At 43.0% G+C, this 27981-nt stretch overlaps 1 long non-coding RNA gene across 1 annotated transcript; it reads right to left on the reverse strand.

Annotated features, from left to right (window-relative positions):
- LOC143781392 (uncharacterized) lies at positions 1-27958 on the reverse strand. Its single transcript, XR_013216687.1, has 4 exons — positions 27826-27958; positions 19471-19644; positions 18637-18804; positions 1-174 (listed from the first exon to the last, which is right to left on the reverse strand). It is a non-coding gene; the product is annotated as an uncharacterized LOC143781392 (long non-coding RNA).
- Between the last annotated feature and the right edge of the window lie 23 nt (positions 27959-27981).

Below are 27981 nucleotides of genomic sequence, written 5' to 3' on the forward strand. Positions count from 1 at the left end.
TTCAAATCTTGGGTGATACATTTTATGTTACAGACAATGTGAAGAATGTTACATTGTTGTAGAATATATTATCCAGCATCCATTGTATGTCAGCAGAGACGTTTTCGTTCCTTTGAGGTATCAATGGCTTCAGCAGTTCAAGAATTATGTTTGGTTGTACTCTGGAAGCCGGATCTGTGAAAGATTGAACACAAAGACGTGTTTTTTTTCAACCAAAATAACTATGAAATGTATAAATTATACAGGTAATCATGGACATTCGCGGACTATGCTATGCTATATATTTGACAGATGAAAAATATCTTAGCAATATTGAGGAGTAGTGTAAATTCTCTTTCCATACTGATTTAATTAATATTCTTCATATTGATAAATTATAGTTGGCATAGAGCCACATTTACTTCTCTGTTCTCAAAGTTAAAAAATGTGGAGATTTGATGAATCAAAGCCAAGAGATTGCGTCAAGTGAAAGCATCAGGGACATGTCTCTAATTACTGTAAGGTTTACTGCTAGCCAAACTAAAACTATGGAAATGGCAGATTAACTGTTTTGCTGAAAGAAAAAGGGGAATTTACAATAAAGCAATAGCACATGTGTCCGGAAACTTGTTTTACCACAGCACTTTCTGCTACTCTACGGGTCCATTCAGAGATACATTCTCCAGGAAAGTCTAGGAATACAGAGGTAAAAAATAAGTTAAGGCTATGTGCACATGTTCAGGATTTCTTGCAGAAAATTCCTGAGAAAAACCTGAAATTTTCTGCAAGAAATCTGCAAGAAATCTGCATGCGTTTTGCCGCGTTTTTGCTGAATTTTTGATGCGTTTTTGGTGCGTTTTTTTCCGGACATTTCCCAATGCATTTTATAGTGGGAAATCCGCAAAATTAATGAACATGCTGCGTTTTTTTTACCGCGATGTGTTTTTTTCGCGGAAAAAAACGCATCATGTGCACAAAAATTGCGGAATTCATTCTAAATGATGGGATGCATAATGTATGCTGTTTTTTTGCGGTTTTATAGCGTTTTTATCTTGAAAAAAACGCAAAAAATCAGCAACGTGTGCACACAGCCTAAGGGTGCTGAGTAGTGATGAGCGAGTGTACTCGTTACTCGGGTGGTCTCGGACTATTTGTTAATGTTCGAGAGATTAAGTTTTCATCGCGGCAGCTGAATAATTTACAGCTACTAGGCAACGTAATTACATGTGAGGATTCCCTAGCAACCAGGCAACCCCCACATGTACTCAGGCTGGGTAGTAGCTGTAAATCATTCAGCTGCGGCGATGAAAACAATCTCCGAACACTAACAAATACTCGGAGATCACCTGAGCAACGAGTATACTCGCTCATCACTAGTGCTCAGGATAGATGGATAATGTGGGCAGTGTTAGAAATTGTTATGAGAGCTCAACCTCAAGCACATTGCAACTCTTCTTGTATTAAAAAGTATAACACGGTGCTGTTGCTTTTAATTAAGTATGTTATCATCACAGACAGCTAGATTCACAGCTATACTGCTCAGTACTTTTGTGTCAGGTCTTCATGCTGCTGCTGCTTCTGAATACGTGCAGCAGATTAAGATATTCAGTCAAGCTATACTTACCTAGTCTGATTCAGACAGGGGCTAGGTGCCCTATATGATTGTTTAGGCAGCTTGATTGCCATTCTGGAAATGACAAACTTCCATTAAGAGTGATCATGGGGTTCTGTGCTATTGGATTGAGCTGATGGAAGGGGGGACTTGTTGTAATGAGTTTCTAATTTTAACCCTGCAGACTTTGGAAGACCACCCTGAAGCACTATCGTGCAGGTTCATTAAAACTGGCAATGTAAATGTAACAAGGTGGCACGGGGTGGTAGTCATAGCCAAGTCCACTAGGTCACAGTCAGTGAGCACCCTGGCCCTTTGCGAATGAAAAGAAAACAATGGGACAACGTCCTCCGGATGAGCCATGCTTCACACTGAATGGGGCCCAACAGTGGCAACCTGTATTTTAATAATAAAGGTATAGAAATGAACAAGAGATGAATGATTCTTACTCTGTTCCTAGACACAGCAGCGGCTGCAGCAGCAAATTCCATATGCTGGAATCTGGACTCTTAAAGTTTCTTCGGTGGGGCACCAATGTAGTCCTGGAGCCCGTTTCACTGCCCATGGGTCCAAGGCAGCATTCTGTTCTCTCCAGGGATCCAGCCAGCTCCCAACAGGCCAGGCTCTGACAGGAAGCAGGAGCTTCCTGCTCCCAAGAGGCTGCAAGCCAAGCCCACAAGTTTAACCTGTGCTTACCCTGAACTAATGACATACATTGCAATGGTACAACATGGCATTGCAAACACTGCGCATAAATTTAATACAGACACAACACATCACATAATACATATTAATGACCACATACAGGGGAGGAGCGAGGAGCAACCAAGGGTCTCAGTCTGTCTCTCAAAGCGGGTCCGCCTGACCCTGGTCCCCTTGCTCCTGGGACTGGTAAAACAGTTATCCTGGCCTGATGGCCAACTTATCATACAGTCTTGATCCGGCTCGACCCTTGGGTCCTCCTGACCAAGCTCTCCCCCTCCCCCCTTTAACCAGACCACAGATTTAGCAGCAAAATTCATGTGCAAATGAACTTGGAGGAGGGGAAAAACAAATGAGCACAGTCCTTACTTGGTAACCGTGATGGCCACGCCTGACACCTCGGTCATTTAGCGCCATAGAGGGCTCCCTGCTCTCTCAAGAACGTGGAACAGTCCCTGGTATTTTTTTTCACAGGTGCAACCGGCACCAAACACAATGTAAAGGGGCCGCTTCTCTTTGATCACGCTCCAGATCCACTGGGCCTCACCTGTGATGGGTATCCAGGGCTCCTCCACATATGCGGCACAGACGCCGGCCAGGACATGTGCGGGGACTGGGGTGAGGGTAAGCGTCGCACTCACTGTGACTGCAACTGGCTGCGACAGTCCTCCACTGTGGCCGCACTAACTCAGAATCACGGCCGCGGCAGTCCTCATTTCCACCATGTCCGCTTTCTCGACTTCTCTTTCTGGCTCAGGGTCCTCTGCATCTGCGGTGCTCCGGTTCCCGATGATCTTCCTCACTGGCTGCTGCACATGGACAGGTAACTTACTCGGCAATGGCTTCTCTCTTGCAGGCACGCCATCTTGCTCTTCTGGGCTCCACCCGTTCATGGGCGGAGTCACTTCCGGCTGCTCCTTGGGTTCTGTTGTACGTGTGGGAACTTTTTCTTCACCCGCTCCTATTTAGTTTGGGTCTTTTTCACATGGGGGCGCAACCCCCTGCCTTTTGGCGCCAAATCTTGACGCCCAAGAAATGCAGAAACATCTTTTTTTTCCTGCCAACGGCCACCATCTTCTCGACAGCCGTAGCCACCAGCTTTAATTCTTCAGCAACCGCCATCTTTGCCTCTCTCATGGCAGTCAACATCTTAACATCACAGTCAGCCGCCATCTTCAATTATTTCATGGCGGGCAACATCTTTGCATCACTGTCAGCCACCATCTTCAATTCTTTCATGGCGGGCAACATCTTCACATCACTGTCAGTCTCTTATCCAGTTCCAATGGGGAAAGGTGCCGGGAATGCCATCTCAGCTGCTCCCACCCTGGACGTAGACCCGGCTCCTTTTCAAAGTCACTGTCAGTCTCTCGTCCGGTTCCAATGAGGAAAGGTTCTGGGAACGCCATCTCAGCTGCTCCCATCCCAATCATAGACCCCTGGATTCTTCTCTGACTTGTGCTTACCCTGAACTAATGACATACATTGCAATGGTACAACATTAGAGGATTGCAAACACAACACATACATTTAATACAGACACAAAACATCACGTTTATACATATTAATGACCACATACAGGGGAGGAGAAAGGGAGCAACCCAGGGTCTCTGCCACCTCCTTACACCAACACCATTCTTTATGAAGGGTCATGTTAGAGTAGGATGCGCCACACTCATTAAAAGGAATCTGTCACCAGGTTTTTGCTATCACATCTGAGAGCTGCATAATGTAGGGTCAGAGACTGTAATTCCCGTGATGTGTCACTTACTGGGCTGCTTGCTGTGATTTTGATAAAAAACACTGTTTTATCTGCTGCAGATCTATCAACTCCTGAACTCTGTATAACCCCGCCCACACCACTGATTGGCAGCTTTCTGCCCATATAGTCATAAAGCTGCCAATCACTGGTGGGCGGGGTTATACAGAGCTCATAAATATGGAGGATTACATGGAGGCAGGTTTACTGATCCACTAGTGATAATCTCCTGCTGATAAAGCAGTGATTTTATCAAAACTGCATTAACCAGCCCAGTAAGTGACACAGTGCTGGAATCAGGGTCTCTGTCTCAAAATTATGTAGCTTTCAGATTAGGTGGCAAAAACCTGGTGACAGATTCCCTTTAAGAGGTGAATGCTATGTAAGAATTTTGGTGCATTTTCTCAGTAGTGTATGCTTCTTTGTGCCTCACAAGACATACTACTCCAGAAAGAGACTGGAGTAACATTTCTGGCATAAGTAATGGTGTAGGCTTTGATGAATTTGGTGGCTATACAGACTTGGCCGGGACTGGCATGGCAACGGCAAAAGTCGGGAAATATTTGCACAAGTTTGCTTTGCAAAAATTTGTGACATTTCAAAGAGTTTTACTCCAGAAATCTGGTGTAAATACTTTGATGAATCTGCCCAAATGAGGCTGCTATGATTAGAGCTCCCTCTTTAAAGGCTGTTGACAAGGAATATTATATTTACTGCAAATTGCACATGAAAGTACAATTCTAAGTACCTGCCAAGTTAAATGTTGTTTTCCCTTCCATTAAATTAAGAGATATTTTTTCTGCTTTTTCAACATAACCATCATTATTGATGTTTTTGATGGAAATAAATAAAGAGGAACCACGCACTAGACGCATGCGACAAGGAAGATTTCACCTTGCAGGAAATAAAAGCTCATTATTACACTTGTCAACTAGAGATGTGAAGCCGAACCTTTGCGCTGTCTGTTCAGACTATGGGGAAAACCAAATGACAGGAGCATAATGACAATTGTAAATACTTAACAAGCCTGACAACTAATATGCATTTATAGTTTGGGCCCAGACAAAAATGGTAATTTCTAAATAGTGGGTCGTAAAAAATTATTTTATCTATACAAATCCAGAATATTCACTAATAAAATTCCTATTTGCAATGCAAATCTGTTCTATACATCTGAATGAGGTGTTTTCTACAGCGTACACTTGAGAGTTTTAGAAATCCCGTTCAGATGCTTTATATGGGAAAGACATTTACTCATTTGAAACAGCAGAGATCAGCATGTGACCCTGTTGTAGGGTCTTACATACAGAAGATTTGCATGATAAAAGTGAAATATTAACAATAATTTTTTAGAACATACTGTACATTCGATGGTAACCCTTAATAAGTAAAGGTAAGCAGATCTTATGAAATTCAAATTCGCTGACTTTGCCAAATGTCTGGTTAATTTTGACAAATGTTAGGTTTTACACCCTTATGGCAGATAACCTGGTCCATTATTGTGTGATAAATCTACCAGATTCACTGAATACCCTTCCTGACCTGACACTGGACGCTGGCCAATGCCTCGACTACTTGTTGTAGCTGTAAGGTTGCAGCTGGACAAGCCCTGTATGGAAGGTATGTGTCACTGAGGTGGCTAGCCTCAGTGATGCAGGACCCGGAGACGAAAGCTCCAGGACAGAGAGTGGTGAGAGATTTTTTTGTGGGCCTGGGTTTTGATTCCAGGTTTCATGGACCAACTAGAAGCTGGGTGGGACAGGATATTTCCATTCTTCTATCCAGACTTTGCAGCCCTTTTAAAAGGCAGAGAAGTAGATAGGTAGGTAGATAGGTAGGTAGGTAGATAGATACAGGTAGATAGGTTGATATAGATATATAATATAGATAGATAGGTAGATAGATAGGTAGATAGATACTGTAGATTTGATATACAGCAGGATATAAAGAGAATGACATCTGTTTGAGACACCATCTATATATAATAGCTGACATGAAACTTGTTACAAAATGTTCACTTGAACTGTCCTTTGCAATAGTCCTACTTTCTAAATGTAGACTTCACATCACATTGCTGATTTCCCTTGGTGTCTTTCGTTCTTTTCAATAAATCATTTAACAATATCCCTGCATAATTCATCGTAGTTCTTCATTACTGATGTACCTTCACATGGCAACTACTAAAATAAAATTGATTTGCGGGCATTTTATGCTCCCTACTTCGGAACAACAGGAGCTGTTGTGCATGGGCTTTATAATCTTGATAATAGCCATAGTTTCTCTGTTCGGTTCCCAGTAGATGCTGAGATACAAGGCAGGAATTTTAATATTCTTTTAGCTTGGGCAGTGCCATAATTGCTCCCGTTGTGGATACACTGGAGTAAAATTACTATGAATCTCACAGTTTCCATCTTTCATTTATCTTTTGCAGCATAAAATAACATAACCCACCAATCGGGGTTGCCTCCATTTTGTTGCATTGCTCTTATTCATGGACTCATTACTGAAATGCAAACACACAAATAATTGAGTCTAGATATTTGCTCAAAAGATATGTGAAAATTTGGTGCTAAGTTATTAGGAGCTACATTTCCATAATGCTAAGTTAGTATTTTATTATATCTTTGTACTTGTATAGGATTGACGGGGTAAGTTCAGGGAAGGCTAATTAAAGAGCACCTTTGATTAAGGTTCCGATGTTGTACTGGTGTAATAGTGGCTGCAGATATATTAGCAATCACACTATTCAGCACCTAAACAGTCACCAGTCCAAGTGGGCATTACCAGAGAGATTTCACTGAGAGCGTGTACTTCTGACATGTTCAGCATTATGGCGCGCATTTGAAACACTGGAGCAAAGATGCAGGACCATTGAGTGAAATATTGAAGCATCAAGCATCCATTAGGACCTAGGCCGTGTGGGCCCCTTTGTTTTTTTTTTTCGGTGTGAAGCCTTTTCACCTGATGAACCCCTAGAGTAAGAAGGTGGAAACAGTTGGAAGTTATGGTTCATGTATCAGGAGTCTAAAGTTACACACGATAAGTATTATGTGAATATATGGATGTGATAACGACAATGTTATGTGTACCAAATATGCTTCATATGCACTGCTAGTTTGGGAACTTATGTTGCTGTCTATAAGCCCTTGGTTATTATTTGACCTTGTGAGACATGGTCCTCATTTACGACTTGTGTATCTGGGTATTCACATTTAAAATGTATATGTTCTGAGATAATGGTGCACTAACCCCGACAACAATATCTACATTCATTATTGGAGTAGGGAACGTATTGCATTCTTTACAACCCCTGGCAAAAATTATGGAATCACCGGCCTTGGAGGATGTTCATTCAGTTGTTTAATTTTGCAGAAAAAAAGCAGATCACAGACAGGGCACAAAACTAAAGTAATTTCAAATAGCAACTTTCTGGCTTTAAGAAACACTACAAGAAATCAAGAACAAAAAATGTGGTAGTTCGGTCAGTTCAAGTACTAATCCAAAGAAATTAATGAGATGATGCGTCGCATTTACCAACAAGTGCTATAAATAAGATACCAAAAATCTCAAAAACTTGAGCCAATCTGGCAAAACTGATAGCATATTCAGAATCAGCACCCCAAAAATACCCCAAATTCATTAAAATATTTTGGACACCAGAAAAAAAATTTTTTTTTGTTGACCTGTGTAATTTTTATGTGCAAAAAAGTAAAATGTTATTTTTTTCCACATTCCAAAAATTCTTGTGAAGCACATGGAGGGTTAATAAACTTCTTGAATGTGATTTTGAGCACCTTGGGGGGTGCAGTTTTTAGAATGGTGTCACTTTTGGGTATTTTCTATCAAATAGACCCCTCAAAGTAATTTCAAATGTGAGGTGGTCCTTAAAAAAAATGGTTTTCTAAAATTTGTTGGAAAAGCTAAAAATAACTATTCAAATTTAAACCCTTATAACTTCCTAGCAAAAATAAATTATGTTCCAAAAATTGTGCTGTAAAGCAGACATGTAGGAAATGTTATTTTTTAACTATTTTGTGTGACATATCTCTGTGATTTAAGGTCATGAATAGTGATGAGCGAATATACTTGTTACTCGAGATTTCTCGAGCATGCTCGGGGGTCCTCCAAGTATTTTTTAGTGCTCAGAGTTTTAGTTTTTCTTGCCGCAGCTGAATGATTTACATCTGATAGCTAGCATAAGTACATGTGGGAGTTGCCTGGTTGCTAGGTAATCCCCACATGTACTTATGCTGGCTATCAGATGTTACTCATTCAGCTGCGGCAAGAAAAACGAAAACTCCGAGCACTAAAAAATACTCGGAGCACCCCCATTCGCTCATCACTAGTCATGAAAATTCAAAGTTGGAAAATTGCTAAATTTTCCAAATTTTCCACATTTTTCTGAAATTTCCGTTTTTTTCACAACACAAATAAACGCAAGTTATATCGAAGACATTTTATCACTGCCATGAAGTACAATATGTCATGAAGAAACATTCTCAGAATCAGTGAGATCCATTGAATCATTCCAGTGTTATTAACTCATAAAGTGACAGTGGTCGGAATTGTAAAAATTGGCCTGGTCATTTGATCCAAACCACCTTGGGAGGCACAGGGGCTAACAAAATATGCATATATATATATATATTTATATATTTTGGAAGTATTTGGTCACTGTAAGGCGAGTTTTACGGACGTATGAGTGCAGAAAATACACCCGTAAAATACGCATAACACATGACCCAATGATTCCCTATGTCCCAGCTCCTATCAGCTGTATTTTACTGATCCGTATTATACGGTCTTGTACGGCCGTAGAAAATCGCAGCATGCTGCGTTTGTCACCGTATTGCGCAAAAAAAATCGCCAATGAAAGTCTATGGGGGTGAGAAAAATACGGATTCCACACGGACCAGCATTGTGACTTGCGAGAAATACGCAGCGGTGTTAGTGAAAAGCCGGTAATTCAATTGCCGGCTTTTCATTTCTCCTTCACAAACCCGACATGATATGAGACATGGTTTACATACAGTAAACCATCTCATATCCCTTTTTTTTTTGCATATTCCACACTACTAATGTTAGTAGTGTGTATGTGCAAAATTTGGGCGCTGTAGCTTGTAAAATAAAGGGTTAAATCGCGGAAAAAATTGGCGTGGGCTCCCGCGCAATTTTCTCCGCCACAGTGGTAAAGCCAGTGACTGAGGGCAGATATTAATAGCCTAGAGAGGGTCCATGGTTATTGGCCCCCCCTGGCTACAAACATCTGCCCCCAGCCACCCCAGAAAAGGCACATCTGGAAGATGTGCCTATTCTGGCACTTGGCCACTCTCTTCCCACTCCCGGGTAGCGGTGGGATATGGGGTAATGAAGGGTTAATGTCACTTTGCTATTGTAAGGTGACATTAAGCCAGGTTAATAATGGAGAGGCGTCAATTATGACACCTATCCATTATTAAACCAATAGTACTAAATGGTTAATAAAACACACACACATAATTACAAAGTATTTTAATGAAATAAAGACACAGGGTGTTGTAATATTTTATTATTCTCTTAATCCACCAGAAGACCCTCGTTCTGTAACAAAGTAAACATAAAAAATCAACAATATCTCATACCTTCCGATGAGCAGTCACGTCCCACGAAGTAAATCCATCTGAAGGGGTTAAATCATTTTACAGCCAGGAGCTGTGCTAATGCACTCGCTCCTGCCTGTAAACCCCGGGTACTGAATGGACAGCAGAGTCATCTGTACTTACATTGAGTCGCGGTGAGGCACCCCCTGCTGGATGTCCTCATGAACTGGAGCCTTGGAAAAGTTCTCACGCTCGAGTTCATATGAGTTCATCCAGCAGAGGGCGCCTCACCGCGACTCAATGTAAGTACAGATCACTCTGCTTTCCATTCAGTACCCGGGGTTTACAGGCAGGAGCGAGTGCATTAGCACAGCTCCTGGCTGTAAAATGATTTAACCCCTTCAGATGGATTTACTTCGTGGGACGTGACAGCTCATCGGAAGGTATGAGATATTGTTGATGTTTTATGTTAACTTTGTTACAGAACGAGGGTCTTCTGGTGGATTAAGAGAATAATAAAATATTACAACAACCTGTGTCTTTATTTCATTAAAGGACTTTGTAATTATGTGTGTGTGTGTTTTATTAACCATTTCGTACTATTGGATTAATAATGGATAAATATCGCAGTACGGATGCCATACGGATTACATACGGAGGATGCCATGCGCAAAATACGCTGACACACCCTGCCTACGGATGACATACGGATCACTATTTTGGGGACTTTTCTGCATATTACGGCCGTAAAATATGGACCGTATTTTGATACGCTGAGTGTGAGGCCGGCCTAAGCCTGTTTTCATTCTACTGAGACTCAATTATCTTATTATCTCTATTTAGGGAGAAAAACTTTATATCTTCTCAATGGAGCTGGCTTGCATTGTTTTTGTAGAAGTGATCAAAATATTCCGCTAATGCTTAAACCATCTAATTGATGGCCTTTCTTTCAACGTGAGTAGATATACAGTGGGTACGGAAAGACACAGATATGGCCAAGATTAGAAAAGAATTTCTGCAGTACTCAAGCTTCATAAGAGCACAGTGGCCTCCATAATCCTTAAATGGAAGAAGTTTGGGACCACAAGAAGTCTTCCTAGAGCTGGCCGTTCAGCCAAACTGAGCAATCAGTTGAGAAGAGCCTTGGTTAGAGAGGTAAAGAAGAATCCCAAGATCACTGTGGCTGAGGTCCAGAGATGCAGTAGGGAGATGAGAGAAAGTTCCACAAAGTCAATCAATGCAGCCCTCCATGAGTCAGGCCTTTATGCCAGTGTGGCCCAACCAAAGCCTCTCCTCAGAGCAAGACATATGAAAGCCTGCATAGTTTGCTAAAAAACCCATGAAGGACTCCAAGACTATGAGAAATAGGATTCTCTAGTTTGATGAGATGAAGATAGACCTTTTTGGTGATAATTCTAAGCAGTATGTGTGGAGAAAACCAGGCACTGCTCATCACCTACCCAATACAATCCCAACAGTGAAACATGGTGGTGGCAGCATCATGCTCTGGGGGTGTTTTTCAGCTGCAGGGACAGGACAACTGGTTGACATTGAAGGAAACATGAATGTGGCCAAGTACAGAAATATCCTGGATGAAAACCTCTTCCAGAGTGCTCTGGATCTCAGACTTGGCCGATGGTTCACCTTCTAACAAGACAATGACCCTAAGCACACAGCTAAAATAACAAAGGAGTGGCTGCAGAACAACTCTGTGACCATAGTTGACTGGCCCAGCCAGAGCCCTGACCTAAACCCAATTGAACATCTCTGGAGAGACCTGAAAATAGCTGAAAATGGCTGTCCAGCAACGTTCACGATCCAACCTGATGGAACTAGAGAGGATCTGCAAGGAATAATGGCAGACGATCCCCAAATCCAGGTGTGAAAAACTTGTTGTATCATTCCCAAGAAGACTCATAGCTGTACTAGCTCAAAAGCTCTTCTCAATACTGAGCAAAGGGTCTGAATACTCATGACCATGTGATATTTCAGTTTTTCTTTTTTAATAAATTTGCAAAAATTACTACATTTGTTTTTATGCAAATTGCCTCTTCTGAGAAAAAGAGGACTTAACTCTATAACATTTGTTTTTTTCAGTCAAGATGGGGTGCAGAGTGTACATTAATGAGAAAAAAATGAACTTTTTTGAATTTGCCAAATGGCTGCAATGAAACAAAGAGTGAAAATTTTAAAGGGGTCTGAATACTTTACGTACCCACTGTATATTGCATGTTATCACCTTATCACACATTTTTGGTGTTTATATTTCAGGCATAATAGGGTCAGAGAGGGAGAGCCATATCGCAATGCTAGGATGCCAACCTCCGTGGCAAGGTAGGGGAAGTGGGTGAGACTGCAATAGGGTTAGCCCACTGTTCCCTCCCCTCCTTGTAATTCTATATGTTCCTAAGACCTCCCTTTTTATGGTATCAAATATAAAAGTGTTGTCCATAGTAGGAGGGTCTTTTTTTTAGTAATTTTTTTTTTGAGCATGTACTTCTTCCTTTTTCTGACTGTTACGAACTCCACCGCTGCGCTCCAGCGTCCCCGTTCTCACCGCTACAGCGCTGCGCTCCAGCGTCCCCGTTCTCACCGCTCCAGCGCTGCGCTCCAGCGTCCCCGTTCTCACCGCTCCAGCGCTGCGCTCCTGCGTTCTCAAGCTACCGCTGCAACGTCCAGTACTGCACGCTCCTCTGCTTCCCTGGCACTTCCGGTGGCCAGGTCCTCGGCTGGTGTTCTTTCCCTGCGCAGGCGCTCCAGCTTTCCTATAGGAAGCAGGCTCTGCATCCCTGCCTCCTCCTCCTGAGGTCATGTGTTCCTTTCTGTCCAATTCCGTTCCTGCTCCTCCTATAAAAGCTAGTTCCTCCTGCTTCCTGGTGCCTGATTGTTTTAGCTTTTTGCTATTGCGTTTGGCCCTTCGTATTGCTCAATACTCTGTGCTTGTACCTCGTGCTAACCCGTGCTACCCTCCGGTTCCCTTCCTTCCCTGGCTAGTTGCCCTTCAGGTCCTGCTCTATTACTCCTGTTGTATACCTCTGATCTTTGGTTGTTTTCCTTTCCTCAGGTTCCCTCCGTTCCCGTCTCCTCGTCCTCTAGGATCTTCGTCTGCTTCCCGGATTTCATTTCGTTACCCTGCCTTCTTTTGTCTCTCTTCCTGGAGCCGTCCCTGTTGGTATCTCACCGTGGGTAAGTGACCTCTGGGCTTGCTCCTTGCGGTCCCTGTATAGGGGTCGTTTTCTCCTAGGTCGCTCGCCCAGGGGTAGGGCTCCCCACGGTCCAGAGGGTCCACTCCTGTTTTCCGCTAGATCGCTATAGTACAATCAGGCCATGGATCCCGCAGGTACCCCTTTCTCGGCCCAGAAAGAGCTCACCCATTTGCGCGATAACCAACAGCGCATAATGGCCTTTTTGAAATCTATGGAGTCTCGCCTTTCCTCGATTCAGACTTCTGACCCAGTTAACACCGCCCAGTTGGCTAGTCTCCAACAGGAACTTGCTCAGCAACGCGAAACCCAGTCCCGCATGCTTAGTTATATTGCCTCCATTGACGACCGTTTGTTTAGTCTTCAGTCAGCCCCAGCTGTGCTCCCGCAAGCCTCTTCTCTTGACCTCACTCCTCCGTCTCCCGCTCACCCTCCCCCTCGTTTGGGTAAACCTCCCAGGTACTCAGGCGATCCAAAACTTTGTAGGGGATTTTTAAACCAATGCCGCCTTCACTTTGAACTTCTGCCACTTCAGTACCCTTCTGATCGGGCGAGAGTGGCGTTCATTGTGTCCCATCTTGAGGGAGAGGCATTAGCCTGGGTGAATCCCCTGTGGGAACGTGACGATCCCGTTGTCTGCCACCTGGGGGACTTTCTGGAGACCTTTCGGAAAGTTTTCGATGAGCCCGGACGCTTGGCCTCTACCACCGAGTCTCTTTTCAATTTACGTCAGGGTTCTTCTACCGTTGGACAATACGCTATCCGCTTTCGTACTTTGTCCTCGGAGTTAGGGTGGAACAATGAAGCTCTTGTGGGTGCTTTCTGGCGGGGCCTGTCCAGCCGTATTAAAGATGAGCTCGCCGGTCGTGACACCCCAACTACTCTCGAGGACCTTGTCTCTCTCGCCACTCGGATCGACCTCCGCTTCCAGGAGCGTTCGCGGGAGACTGCGAGAGAGAGGAGATCCCCGCCTGTCTCTGCTACCTTCCGGCAGCCTAGTACTTCTCGTGTTCCCGTTTCCGTTTCCTCTTCGGTTCCATCCTCTGAACCCATGCAAGTGGATCGAGTTAAAATGGCAGAACTACGTCGCAAGGAGAGGCGCACCCAGGGTCTCTGCTTCTATTGTGGCAGTGCAACCCATTTACTCCGCAGTTGTCCTGATCGTCCGGAAAACTCTTCCGCCTAGGACAGGTAGGAGAGGCCTCCCTAGGCGCCTGCGGTTCCTCTCAACCCCTGACTCTTTCCATTCTTTTTTCCTCTAACCAGCATCAATCTTCCGAGGTAGCGTATGTGGATTCTGGAGCGGCAGGCAATTTTATCAGCCTTGAAGCGGTTCGGAGGCTTCGCGTACCTGTAATCTCTTTGGACACTCCTCGACTACTCGCCTCTGTGGACGGAAGACCTTTACAAGATGCGATTTCTCTCGTCACTGAAGAAGTAGAGATTCAGATTGGGGCCCTTCATCGCGAGAAGATCGCTTTTTATGTTCTGCCTAACCTTTCCTACGCCTTTCTACTAGGTCTTCCCTGGCTTCGTCTACATGAGCCTACACTGAATTGGCGCACTGGAGACGTACTCCGGTGGGGCCCTTCGTGCCATATTCGTTGTCTTCAGTCTATATGTCCGGTCTCTCGTACCCAGCCTGCTGAGGTTCCAGATGGATTACCTTCTCCTTACTGGTCCTACGCTGATGTCTTCAACAAACGAGAGGCTGAGAATCTTCCTCCCCATCGTCCTTACGATTGTCCTGTGGAGCTCCTTCCCGGTCGTTCTCCACCTAGGGGAAGGATTTATCCGCTTTCAGCTGCCGAGACCAAATCTATGTCGGAATACATACAAGAGAACCTAGCCAAAGGTTTCATCCGGAAGTCCTCCTCTCCTGCTGGTGCAGGGTTCTTCTTTGTGAAGAAAAAGGACGGTTCCTTAAGACCTTGTATAGACTATCGGGGTTTGAACAACATCACTATCAAGAATCGGTATCCTCTGCCCCTTATTCCGGAGCTCTTTGATCGCCTCCGAGGTGCTCGAGTTTTCACTAAGTTGGACTTACGAGGCGCTTACAATCTGGTCCGGATTCGCTCTGGCGATGAATGGAAAACTGCTTTCAACACCCGGGATGGCCATTACGAGTATTTAGTCATGCCTTTCGGTCTTTGCAACGCTCCCGCGGTTTTCCAAGAGTTCGTCAACGATGTGTTCCGGGACCTCCTCTACTCTAGCGTCTTGGTCTATTTGGATGATATCCTTATTTTTTCTTCTGATCTTCCGTCACATCGCAGAAGTGTTCGCGAGGTTTTGCAACGTTTAAGAGATAACCACCTGTATGCCAAGATAGAGAAATGCTTGTTTGAGCAAACCTCACTGCCGTTCCTCGGATACATTGTCTCAGACGCCGGCCTTAAGATGGATCCTGAGAAGGTTAATGCCATTATTAACTGGCCGCGACCCTGCGGTGTGAAAGCCATCCAACGCTTCATCGGATTCGCTAATTACTACAGGCAATTCATTCCACATTTTTCCTCCATGATTCGTCCTCTTTCTTTTCTCACTCGCAAAAGTTCCAGCTCCAAGGACTGGTCTCCTGAGGCCGAGAAGTCTTTTTTTCAACTTAAGGAAGCTTTTTCTTCTGCTCCACTCTTGCATCACCCTGAGGTGAACAAGCCTTTTATATTGGAAGTTGACGCCTCTTCTACCGGGGCTGGAGCGGTGCTCTCACAAAAGACTCCTGAGGGTCTAACAGCTCCTTGCGGCTTCTTCTCTAAAGCCTTTTCACCTTCTGAACGAAATTACACAATTGGTGATCGTGAACTGCTGGCCATCAAATTGGCTCTAGAGGAGTGGAGATACCTTCTGGAGGGTTCGGTGCACCCGTTTGTAATCTTCTCTGATCACAAAAACCTTACTTACTTGCAGACTGCGCAAAGATTGAATCCACGACAAGCGAGGTGGTCTTTGTTCTTTGCCCGCTTTGAGTTCGAGCTTCGTTTTCGGCCCGGCGACAAAAACATAAGAGCTGACGCTCTGTCCAGGTCCTTCCAATCTTCCGATGTCTTGGAGGAGCCTGCTTACATCATCGACCCTACTAAAATGGTCACCGTAGCTCCTTTACAGATGCTTCAGCCTCCACCGGGTAAGACTCTGGTCTTGGATGTTGACACTAAGAAAGTCTTATCTTGGGGACATTCTTCCAAATTGGCTGGTCATGCCGGTGTTAGAAAGACTATCCTTCTCATTTCACGTTATTATTGGTGGCCTACCTTACGTCAAGACGTAGAAGACTTTGTGGCCTCCTGTCCTTCTTGTGCCAGAAACAAGGTACCCAGACGACTGCCACATGGAGCTCTCCTTCCTCTTCCGGTTCCGTCCGCACCCTGGCAACACATCGCAATGGATTTCGTCACCGATCTACCTTGCTCTTCGGCCTGCACGGTCATCCTCGTTGTTGTGGACAGATTCTCTAAAATGGCTCACTTCATTCCTTTAACCGGTTTACCCTCAGCTCCTGAATTGGCTAACATTTTTATTCTGAATATCTTCAAATTCCATGGTCTCCCTCAGCACATCGTCTCAGACAGAGGGGTTCAATTCACTTCTCGCTTTTGGAGAGCCTTGTGTAAGCTTTTAAAGGTAAATCTGGACTTCTCTTCCTCTTATCATCCTCAAACCAACGGTCAGGCAGAACGTACCAACCAAACTCTGGCTGTTTATCTTCGACATTTTTCTAATGCTCACCATAACGACTGGGTCGAACTACTTCCTTGGGCGGAGTTTGCCTACAACAACCATTCCAGCGAGTCCTCTTCTAAGTCTCCATTTTTTGTTGTTTTCGGACGGCATCCTAGTGTTCCCTTACCAGTCTTTCCTGCCTCTGGTGTTCCAGCTGCTGATTCGATGGCTCTCGACTTCTCCTCCATCTGGGGCGAGGTCAAAGAGACGTTAAAACTAGCTTCTTCTAGAATGAAGAGACAAGCTGACAAGAGACGTCTAGATTCTCCTCCTTACTCTCCTGGTGACAAAGTATGGCTTTCTTCAAGATTCATCAGACTCAAGATTCCTTCCTACAAGCTTGGTCCACGATTCATCGGTCCTTTTGAGATTTTACGTCGAGTCAACGAAGTCGCTTACAAGCTGAAATTGCCTGCCTCGCTCCGAATACCCAATACGTTTCATGTCTCTCTTCTCAAACCAGCCGTCTTTAACCGTTTTCATTCTCCCTCTTGTACTTCTTCTCAACTAGCCAGCACAGATAACGTCTTTGAGGTTAAGGACATTTTGGCTGTTAAAACAATTCGGGGAAAGCAGTTTTTTCTGGTGGACTGGAAGGGTTTTGGTCCGGAAGAGAGGTCCTGGGAACCCTTGGAGAACATTGATGCCCCTCGTATTTTAAATAAATTTTTTGCTACTCTTCGTAAAGGGGGGCATAAGAAGGGGGGTACTGTTACGAACTCCACCGCTGCGCTCCAGCGTCCTCGTTCTCACCGCTACAGCGCTGCGCTCCAGCGTCCCCGTTCCTCACCGCTCCAGCGCTGCGCTCCAGCGTCCCCGTTCTCACCGCTCCAGCGCTGCGCTCCTGCGTTCTCAAGCTACCGCTGCAACGTCCAGTACTGCACGCTCCTCTGCTTCCCTGGCACTTCCGGTGGCCAGGTCCTCGGCTGGTGTTCTTTCCCTGCGCAGGCGCTCCAGCTTTCCTATAGGAAGCAGGCTCTGCATCCCTGCCTCCTCCTCCTGAGGTCATGTGTTCCTTTCTGTCCAATTCCGTTCCTGCTCCTCCTATAAAAGCTAGTTCCTCCTGCTTCCTGGTGCCTGATTGTTTTAGCTTTTTGCTATTGCGTTTGGCCCTTCGTATTGCTCAATACTCTGTGCTTGTACCTCGTGCTAACCCGTGCTACCCTCCGGTTCCCTTCCTTCCCTGGCTAGTTGCCCTTCAGGTCCTGCTCTATTACTCCTGTTGTATACCTCTGATCTTTGGTTGTTTTCCTTTCCTCAGGTTCCCTCCGTTCCCGTCTCCTCGTCCTCTAGGATCTTCGTCTGCTTCCCGGATTTCATTTCGTTACCCTGCCTTCTTTTGTCTCTCTTCCTGGAGCCGTCCCTGTTGGTATCTCACCGTGGGTAAGTGACCTCTGGGCTTGCTCCTTGCGGTCCCTGTATAGGGGTCGTTTTCTCCTAGGTCGCTCGCCCAGGGGTAGGGCTCCCCACGGTCCAGAGGGTCCACTCCTGTTTTCCGCTAGATCGCTATACTGACCCTGACCAATCATGAGCAGGCAGCAACACACTAGTTAAAACCTAAGATAAAAACTAAATGAGCATATACACTATAATAAGCAAATAAATAGTAATAGTGCATGTAAATAACATAGGATACTTATTGGACACTGTTTTGATAAAAAAATTATAAAAGCCATCCCAACGCGATAAGGTGTAACAAATCGGAACAGTCCTATCTCTAGTATTAAACCTCTCTATACGTCAGCAGACCTCAATATAGATGGGGCAGAACAGGCAGAGCTTAAGATAGTGATCTGGTAAGCCCTTTATATTGAAATCACTGTAGGCAAATGTGTTTGGACATAGCAATCATATGTTGTCATCATGTGAACATTATGTAAATCATGTCATTAGGCCCTTTTTCCTGTACCATGATATTTGGTCCCTAGTGGCATCTATGACTGCTAAGCCTAATTATTATGCCACTTATGCTTAAAAGAATGGCACAAATGGACCCAGACCAATAACATGGAATTTTTTGATCTGCATGAAGGTAGAGAGGTGTGGGAAAGGCTGGTGGCTCTGGTTTCACCGTACCTTTAACCGCAGCATCTTCCAGCAGTAAATGAAGTGAGCAGGTGATTGAATAGTCTGCTACAAGAGAAATGAATGATAATGGATTGCATTTCCTCCACGTTGTAAATTGCTCTTTTCTCTGGCTTTGGCAGACTGCTTTAAATGAATATTCCTTTTGTATAAAAGCATCTGGAGGAAAACAATTATGAGCCAGTTAATTACCAGTAGAACAATTGCCAGTCAGTTAGGTTTCATTTACTGACGGATATTTCTTAGCTTATATTTTGTTTAAGGACAGCTGGTTATTAAAATTTCAACAGGAGCTCTCAAGTACTTTATTGATATCCTAATGTTTCTCCATCAAGCAAAAAAGAAACCCAAAAGTAAGTCACATTTCTGGAAATTGTTCCAGGGTTAACAAGAAAAAGCCTGTTTCAATGTATTTGTGTTGCACCTTTCTGACTTCATACATGGAGCCTTTGAGCCCATCATTTTTATTAGCAAAATATTATAATATGTTGTAACAAAGATGCTCGTTCACTTATTTTTTAGATTTTAGTGTTCTCATGTATTAAAGAGGTTTTTGGGAAAATTGAAGATTTTTCTTGGCTTGGTTTGTAAATAATGAAGAAAAAAAAATGCAAAAAAAGAGCATATACAGTATGGTACATAAAAATAACATAGTTCTTAGCTAACACTATTTTGATCAAAAAAGCATAAAAGCCATCCCACCACGACACAGTGTACTCATTGGGATGGTCCTAACCTGTTTCTAGTATTAAAACCTTACCATGTGTCAAATGACTTCAATGTGAATAAGGGCAGACATGACTAATGATGTGCTACGAAAGTCACCTGACTGCTGTGACCGATCATTGGTCGCATCGGTCCTGCTGCTGTTTGAATGGTGATGACTTCCTGCCGCTGTAATCGCAGACCATGGAGCTTCCTTTGTTGTTTTTCAACACACCAAGCCACTAGGAAAATCTTAATTTTTCCTGGACAACCCCTTTAAGGAACACTAGGAACCTGAAAAACACAATAAAATTGCATGTAAAGAAAGCAAGTACAAACTGTAGAGGCCTTCCGAGTACACACAATGCTTACATATTTTCTCTTGGTTGTGATGTAAAAGGATATTGATTTACATCTGTTATATAAAAAAATACCTACATTTTGTATGAAAAATTACAGAAACATAAAATAAAACCAAAAATGAATAACATTTATTAACTCAGCACATTATAAATGTAACAGGTTGGATCCATATAGGTCTTAAGCCTGCGGCCATGAACTGGTTAATGAGCTGTTTGGACGCTTCACATGGAAGATCTGTTTGATGCTTGCAGTTGCTATAAAAGCCTCTTGCCAGATTGTCCTCCAAGTAAATGTTGATTGGGTTTCCAAGTGAATTTATTGGTATTGATTTAACCTGACAGGCCATGCTAAATTTCCCTTTCTTGCTAAGTGCGCATTTTCCCGTTATGTGGATTTATATATTTATTTGTTTGGCTGAGATCTTCCTAGTACATTTGGAAGATGTTTACTTGGTGTATAGGAATAGTAATAATAAATTCATATATTTGGCCTTATAATTGCAGAACCTTGCTCCAAAAATGGACAAGTCCACTCTGCACTGTTCTGTTTGCTGGCAGCTATAGTTTTCCTAAGCAATTTTTCTCATATTCCAGTAGAGAATATAATTATTGCATATAAATGAGATAATTATAGCAGTAAGTCGGAACCGTAAATGGTTGTAGCTATAGGGCGTCACATCTTGGCCCTGGTGCCTGAGGAATCAAAATTACCCACTGCCGCATCGGCAGACACTGATATTATAATTGAGAAATTATAGGGTGGAGGTCCTGTATCAGAATTTTTATTCAATTAGGTTGTTTAGATGACTATTTTTTTTAATATTTATTTTTGTGTAAAACAAAAATTGTAACATGCACTAGTCTTCTTTGTATTTCGGATCAGACTCACCTATTTAAGTCTATGGGTGCAGAAAAAAATGGATCCCTTAAGGTACCGTCACACTAGGCGATATCGCCAGCAATCCGTGACGTTGCAGCGACCTGGATGGCGATATCGCTGTATTTGACACGCAGCAGCGATCTGGATCCCGCTGTGAAATTGCTGGTCGCTGCTAGAAGGTCTGCACATTATTTGGTTGCTAGGTCGCCGTGTATCGCCGTGTTTGACAGCAAAAGCGACGATACCAGCGATATTTTACACTGGTAACCAGGGTAAACATCGGGTTACTAAGCGCAGGGCCGCGCTTAGTAACCCGATGTTTACCCTGGTTACCAGCGTAAAAGTTAAAAAAACAAACAGTACATACTCACCTGCGCGTCTCCCAGCCTCTGCTTCCTGACACTAAAGCGCCGGCCCTAAACTGAAAGTGAAAGCAACAGCGGTGACGTCACCGCTCTGCTGTTAGGGCCGGAGCTCAGTCAGCGTCAGGATGCAGAGGCTGGGGGACGCGCTGGTGAGCATGTACTGTTTGTTTTTTTAACTTTTACGCTGGTAACCAGGGTAAACATCGGGTTACTAAGCGCGGCCCTGCGCTTAGCAACCCGATGTTTACCCTGGTTACCCGGGGACCTCGGCATCGCTGGTCGCTGGAGAGCGGTCTGTGTGACAGCTCTCCAGCGACCACACAGCGACGCTGCAGCGATCGGCATTGCTGTCGCTATCGCTGCAGCGTCGCTTAGTGTGACGGTACCTTTACGGATCAAACAAGTCGTATCCGATTTTTATAGAAACTGTAATGCCTGTCTCAGGCCACATGCTCAAAAGGCTACCTCAGACAGACTTGGTGCAAGTCACTCCGCCTGGCGGCTTCCAAAGAAATCCTGATATCCTTTAATCCCTGTACAAGAATCTGGTTTAACAACAGGACCCAGTAGAATGCTACCACAGAAGGGCTGTCATTCAGAGGAAGGAATGGTTGCAAAATGGGATCAGAGTCGAGAGGTCACGTCAAGGACAAAATGAGGATGCGTAAGAATAGTCAGAAACATAAGTCAAAAAAAGAAAACATTAAAACCAAACAGGAGCAGTAGGCACACACCTAACCAGGTAAACACTAAGCTATATGTGGCAACTTCCTTCATCAAGCTGGCACCTTTAGTAGGATGTGGTGCAAGAGCAGGGAACTGATAACTTCAGCTGAACAGCACACACACCCATACCGTCAGACTGGACAGTACTGTATAGGGTTGAGTTTCAGCCAGTCCCCACAGGTTAGGGGTAACTGATTGTTAAAATTGCAGCCAGTTCCCTGAACTGGCAGGAAGCAGTGCCCGGGGGTCGCCTCTCCAGTTTCAATTGAATGTGCATCATTGAGTGCACATTCAGTTGACATACTATTGTGCAGGAATCTCTCTCCTGCATTGCAATAGTTGAAATAGCCGTTGGCCCGGCAGCTGATATCGCCAGTTTATGACATCACTGCCATGCACTGGTGCATCTACGCCATAAATGAAGCAGCAAGAGGATTCTGCTGGACTGCAGACAAGTAGGAAGAATTTTTTTTATTTTAATTAATTACAGAATCGATGAGAGACATATAGGACCTAGGATGGGACATTATATTGGGTATTGGGCCCAAGACATTATATGGTGCCCAGGATCAGACATTATATGGGTCCCAGGATGGGGGGCATTATATGAGGCACAGGACGGGGAAATTATTGCAGGAAGGGTCACAGGAGAGGGGACATAATTACAGTGAGGGGCCAAGGATAGGGAACATAATTGTCATGATTCCTCCGCTCAGTGTGTCTTGGATGCAGTGAATGACAGCTCAGTCATCCAATCTAGCGTAGGGGTGTGCTGAGCTGTTAGGATTTTGATGACAGCTCAGTCGTCCAATCTAGTGCAGGGGCGTGCTGACCTGTCTGTATTTTAATAAACAAATCAGCCATCCAATCTAAGACTTGGAGGTTCTGAGCTTCCTTCAGGTGTTCCCTGCTCTAAGTGATTACCCAAATACTTAGCTAAACTGTCAGTCCCAGAACGCTGCCAATCGCAGCATTTCCTTGAAGGTGCATGTTTGCCTTGTTTTCCTGTGCTCTGTTTGTTGATCTATTGCTGCCTGACCTTGGACCTCGTTCTGACCATCTGTTTGCTTAGCACCTTTGCTACGATCTACTATCTTCCTAGTATTCTGATTTTAGACAATGACCTGGCTATGCCTTTGTCTTTCCCCTTTAGTTTAAGATGTGTTATCTTGGTATCTGACCCAGGAACATTTGATTACCCTGACTCAAGGTTTGTCAGTGAGTAGTGACGAGCCTCACAATAATTACAAGAAGGGGCCCAGCATAGATGATATTATTACAGGAAGCGGTCCAGAATAGGAGACATAATTACAGGAAGGGGCCCATAAAAGGAGACATAATTACAGGAAGGGGTCCAGGATAGGGGGCATTACTATAGAAAGGGGCCCAGGATGGGGGACAATATTACTGGAATGGGCCAGGACAAGTGACATAATTGCAGAATGGGCAAGAGAGTGAAGAACATAGATTATTGCTTTATGTTGGCAAATGGGTGATGTAATTACTACAGGGGCCAATTAGGGGACACTATAACTGTGGTAATATATGTTACTTATGAGGATTTTGTTTTGTATGGGGACATGAAAGGGAAGTCCTGTTTCTGTTCAGAGCAGCACTATCACTTTTACTCTTTGGCGCAGTGTAGAAGTTTGGAGGAAAATTGGGGAATGTGTTCTAGAACCAATCAGTTATAGATAGTGATGGGCGAACCCGTAGATGTTCGGGCCCGGCGGGTTCTGCCGATCATTCTAAAAAAATTTGGTTTGGGCATCAGAACAGTACTCAAAATAAAACTTGAACCTGGACCCCATTCAGATGAATGGGGGCCTGAACATCCATTGCTTGCAACACTGTCATCTGCATGACAGCATGGCAAACATGGGCTCTCATTGGTGGTAAGATCATTACCGCCAGTCACAGAGCTGCATTTCCCACACAGTCAGATGACAGCATGTGAACCAGCAACTGTGACTGGCAGTAAAAGGATTACGGCTCGTGACAGGCGTCGGTTGATGACAGTACTATGCTCATCAGTTTATGCCTGCTGTCGCTGATACCAGAAAGAGCACGTGAGGCTGATCAGAGTATTCATCAACCGGTGCCTGTGCAATAAATGATTAATAAAAAAATGATGCGGGGTCTCTTCTAGTTTGATTACCAGCACAGGCAAAACCAACAGCTGTGGGCTGCAAACCTCAGCTGTCAGCTTTATCATGGCTAGTTATCAAGAATAGAGGGGTCCAATGCCATTTTTTTAAATTATTTTAATAAGTTAATAAGTTTGGGGTTGATGTCAGCTGTTTTATAACCACGGACATCAAGCCCAGGGGTTAGCAATGGAGAGATGTCCCCATTACTAACCTCATAGTTAGGTTGCAAAAAACCCCAGCCAGTATAAAGTCCTTTAAATGAAATAGAGACACTGACTTTTATTTAAAATAAAAATAAAAAAGCAAAGTTATACTCATTTTATGCCTAATCCATTGATGTCCCTTGTAAAAGACAAAAAATAATAAAACACCATATTCCTCACCTGTCCAAGGAGAAGATAATCCACTGAAGCCACCTGTAAAAGACAGTGCTCAGTGTGAGCCAGCATAGATAGCACTCACATCACTGATGTGACCGCTATCGAAATTATGAGATCATCGTGGGACATGGCCACTAATGGATATCGTCGGACAGATGAGGAATATGGTGTTTTATTGTTTTTTGTTTTTTACAGGGGACATGGGCTTCAGTGGATTATCTTTCCATAAGTTAGGTGAGGACTATGGTGTTTTATAATTTTTTGTCTTTTACAGGGGACATGAGAATTAATGTATTAAGCATAAAGGTGAGTATAACTTTGCTTTTTTATATTTGTATCAAATAAAGGTGTCAGTGTCTTTATTTCAATTAAAGGACTTTAATATGGCTGTTATTTACAATCATAGTTAGATATTTGAAATATGACCCCTTGCTGCTTGGGAGTTATGTTTGCACCACACAAGGGAATTGCAAAGTCAGAACTAGGTAGATTAGTAGAGGGAGGAAACACAATGAGTTCAGTTTTGGAGAGATTTTGTTTCAGCTAGAGGGAGGACATGATGTTAGAGACAGCAGACAGACAATCCCAGGTATTTTGTAATAAAGTGGGGGTGATGTCAGTTAAAGAGGTGTATAGTTGGGTGTCATCAGCACACAGATGATGCTGGAAACCAAATCTGCTGCTGATTGGGGAAGCACATATTGAGAAGAGGAGGGGGTCTAGGATTGAGCCTTGAGAAACACTGATAGTAATAGCAAGGGGAAGATTTTAGAAAACAGAGCAGAGAAAAGATACCATGAAGGAATGGTCAGAGAGTTAGAAGGAGAACCAGAAGAGAATGGTGTCCTTGAGGCCAATAGAGCAGAGCATAGTGAGGAAGAGCTGGTAATCCACAGTGTCAAATGCAGCAGAAAGATCAAGGAGTAACAGCAGGGAGTAGTGACCATTGGATTTTGCTGTTAGTAGATAATTAGAGACTTTATTAAGGGCAGTTTCAGTAGAGTGTGAAGAACGGAAATTAAATTGTAAAGGGTTGAGAAGAGAGTTATCTGAGAGATAGTGAGTGAGATGGGAGTGGACCAAGTGTTCCAGGAGTTTAGAGATGAAAGGCAGATTAGAGACCAGACTGTAGTTAGCAGCACAGGTCTGGTCCAGGGATGGCTTTTTAAGAAAAGAGGTTAAAATGGCATGTTTGAATGAAGAGGGAAAGATGCACAAAGAGAGAGAGTTTAAATATTTTAGTTAGGTGGGTAGTGACAGCTGGGGAGAGGGACTGAAGGAGATGTGAAGGAATAGGGTCAGGAAGGATGAAAAGTAGCAAGGAGTCTGGTAACTTCTTTTGTGACATGCTCGAAGATGGAAAGTTAACTTGAGGTGCAGAAGGGAAGGGGATGCAGGCTCTAAGGGGAATGTGCAAAAATGTCTTGATGGATATGATTGATTTTTTGTGGGAAATAAGTGAGCAGATTGCCAGCACTTAGATTGGTGATGAGGGTCTGTACTTTCAGTCTCAGGAGGGATTGTCCGGCACGGACTCCAAACTTTACCATTCTGGAACATTCATTCCTAGATCTCAGGTAGTCTATGCCTGCTCGGTATTATAACACCTGTGGAAAAAAATTTAGACATTTCTTGACGCAAGTGTAGAGATATTGACATATAAAGAGAATGTGGCAGTTTATGACATTGCTCCATGTGGGCATTGCCCAGAAGAAATGTATTTTCAGTGACCCCATTGTATTGTTGGACCCCAGGTAACTATCTGATTTTACACTTTTTTAAAAATTAAAATATATTTTACATTGTATGAATGTGTGTGTCTGTCCTTGCAAGAAATGCAAATATACCCTGCTCTACAAAGGTCAAACGATATTCTTAACATAAATCATGAGTAATGACCTAACATAAGAGTATAAGTGGATTTATTGCAGATTCTTAAAAGTTCAGTTTTTGCTCATTTTTTTACATATTGCAGAAATACACAAAACGAGAACAGGCCCTTGAAGAATTAACCATCAGAAGAACTCATTTTAATTTTAGATGCAGCTGGGGAATAATGACAGAGAAGCTCATGTTCTTTCTTACGTGATTACAGTTTCTAAAAATATCCACTCCATCACCCTAATGGGCAAGTCTTTTAAAGAGCCGTACTAGTTTTTATAGGATGTCATAATGTCAGAAAATGTAGACTATCATTCTAGCAGACAAGAAAAAAATGAGCAGCCGGCAAGCTATATATTCATTTATTTCTCATTGTCTAAAAATGATGTTTCAATGGGTCATTTTTTACATATTTATTTTTTCCACAGACTCACAAATGCAATTTTATATATTCCGATAAAGTAGTTGGGAAATTGCTGCAGCATTTAATTTATCTTTGGTTACCGTGCTCTTCCTCCTGTACAGAATAAAATCCTTTATAAATAACAGGCAGAACTATATATGATTTTGACCAAAAACTTTAATTTCAAAAGTCAATTTTTGATGAATCATTTGAACATAGGCTCCAACTCATTATTTGTGTTTTCTATTAAAGTCCATTTTTTTTGTCTTTGGTATTGTTTGCTTTTATTTCTGACAAATTGTTCACAATGGAAAACTTGGCTCTTGAATTTTGTGCAAAGTTAAAAAATAAATCGGCTTTATCCTTTTTGAGCCTTTTTTTAGAGCGAAAAGTTGAATGTTTTGCAAAATGTAGCAAAATTTGGGCAGGGTGTAGATTTGAGTTAAAAAATGTGCCACTTTTTTAAATTCACGTTTGGTGAACCAGTCTAAAACATCTGGAAAAGCTACATAGATGTAAAAATTGGAAAATGATCTAAATACAAAAAGTCATCTTTTATAAAATGGTGGAAAATCTTTGATCAATTTGTTGAACATCAAAAAAATCACTAATTGAGCGTTATTCATGCCAAAAAATGCAATGAGGAATCAGACACTTAGTGTTAATTAATAAAGAAAAACTGAGAAAAAAGTAATGAGATGGCTGATAAAACTGGCCTGAGAAAAAGTTTTACTAGAAAAGTTTTAATAGAAGGATGAGTAATTAAAATTTTATATTTTAAACTAGAATTGTTTGTATTTGGAGAGATTGTAAATGGCAGAGCTTGTGAACTATTGATATAGAAAATATGCAGTGCCACAGCTAAAGGAACTTCTTCCCAGAAAATACATTTTTAAACTGTACAACTGATTTTTTTGTAGTTTTTAACAAAGCATTACATTCACTAGAATGACAAGTCTGCTACTACTCTGAGAAAACCTCTGGATGGAAGTCTAGATATGTCTGTACGCTTTCACATTATTTTTTAGAGAAGAAGAGATAAACTTTTTTGACCAAGGTCAAGTGCACAATATAATTATAACGCTGATGAGAGAATAATAAAACAGCTCCAGTGAAACCTTGAAATGTAAGCTTAGTACAGTCTTTCCTAAATACCTCCTTCCCCAAAATCATTCTCAGGGATGCACAACATATTCAGGTTAGAGGCCCACACTGTCACAATGGACCATTCCCAAGGGCTGCAATAAAATTAAAAGGATTTTACATTGACATTAAAAGGGTATAAAAAATACATAGATGCAGGTTCTACTTCACGGCCGGACTCCCACCTTTAAGGCTACGTTCCCACGATCAGGAAGTAGCAGCGCTTTGGACGTAACATATTTTCGCTGGAGCCCCTACTCCACAATGAAGGCTGTAACAGGTTTTCTTATAGTTGGCTTTCACAATCTTCTGAGGCCGGGTGCTCATGATCCAGAAGTAGC

Source organism: Ranitomeya variabilis, chromosome 6 (genome assembly GCF_051348905.1).
Source record: "Ranitomeya variabilis isolate aRanVar5 chromosome 6, aRanVar5.hap1, whole genome shotgun sequence".
NCBI classification, from domain to species: Eukaryota; Metazoa; Chordata; class Amphibia; order Anura; family Dendrobatidae; genus Ranitomeya; species Ranitomeya variabilis.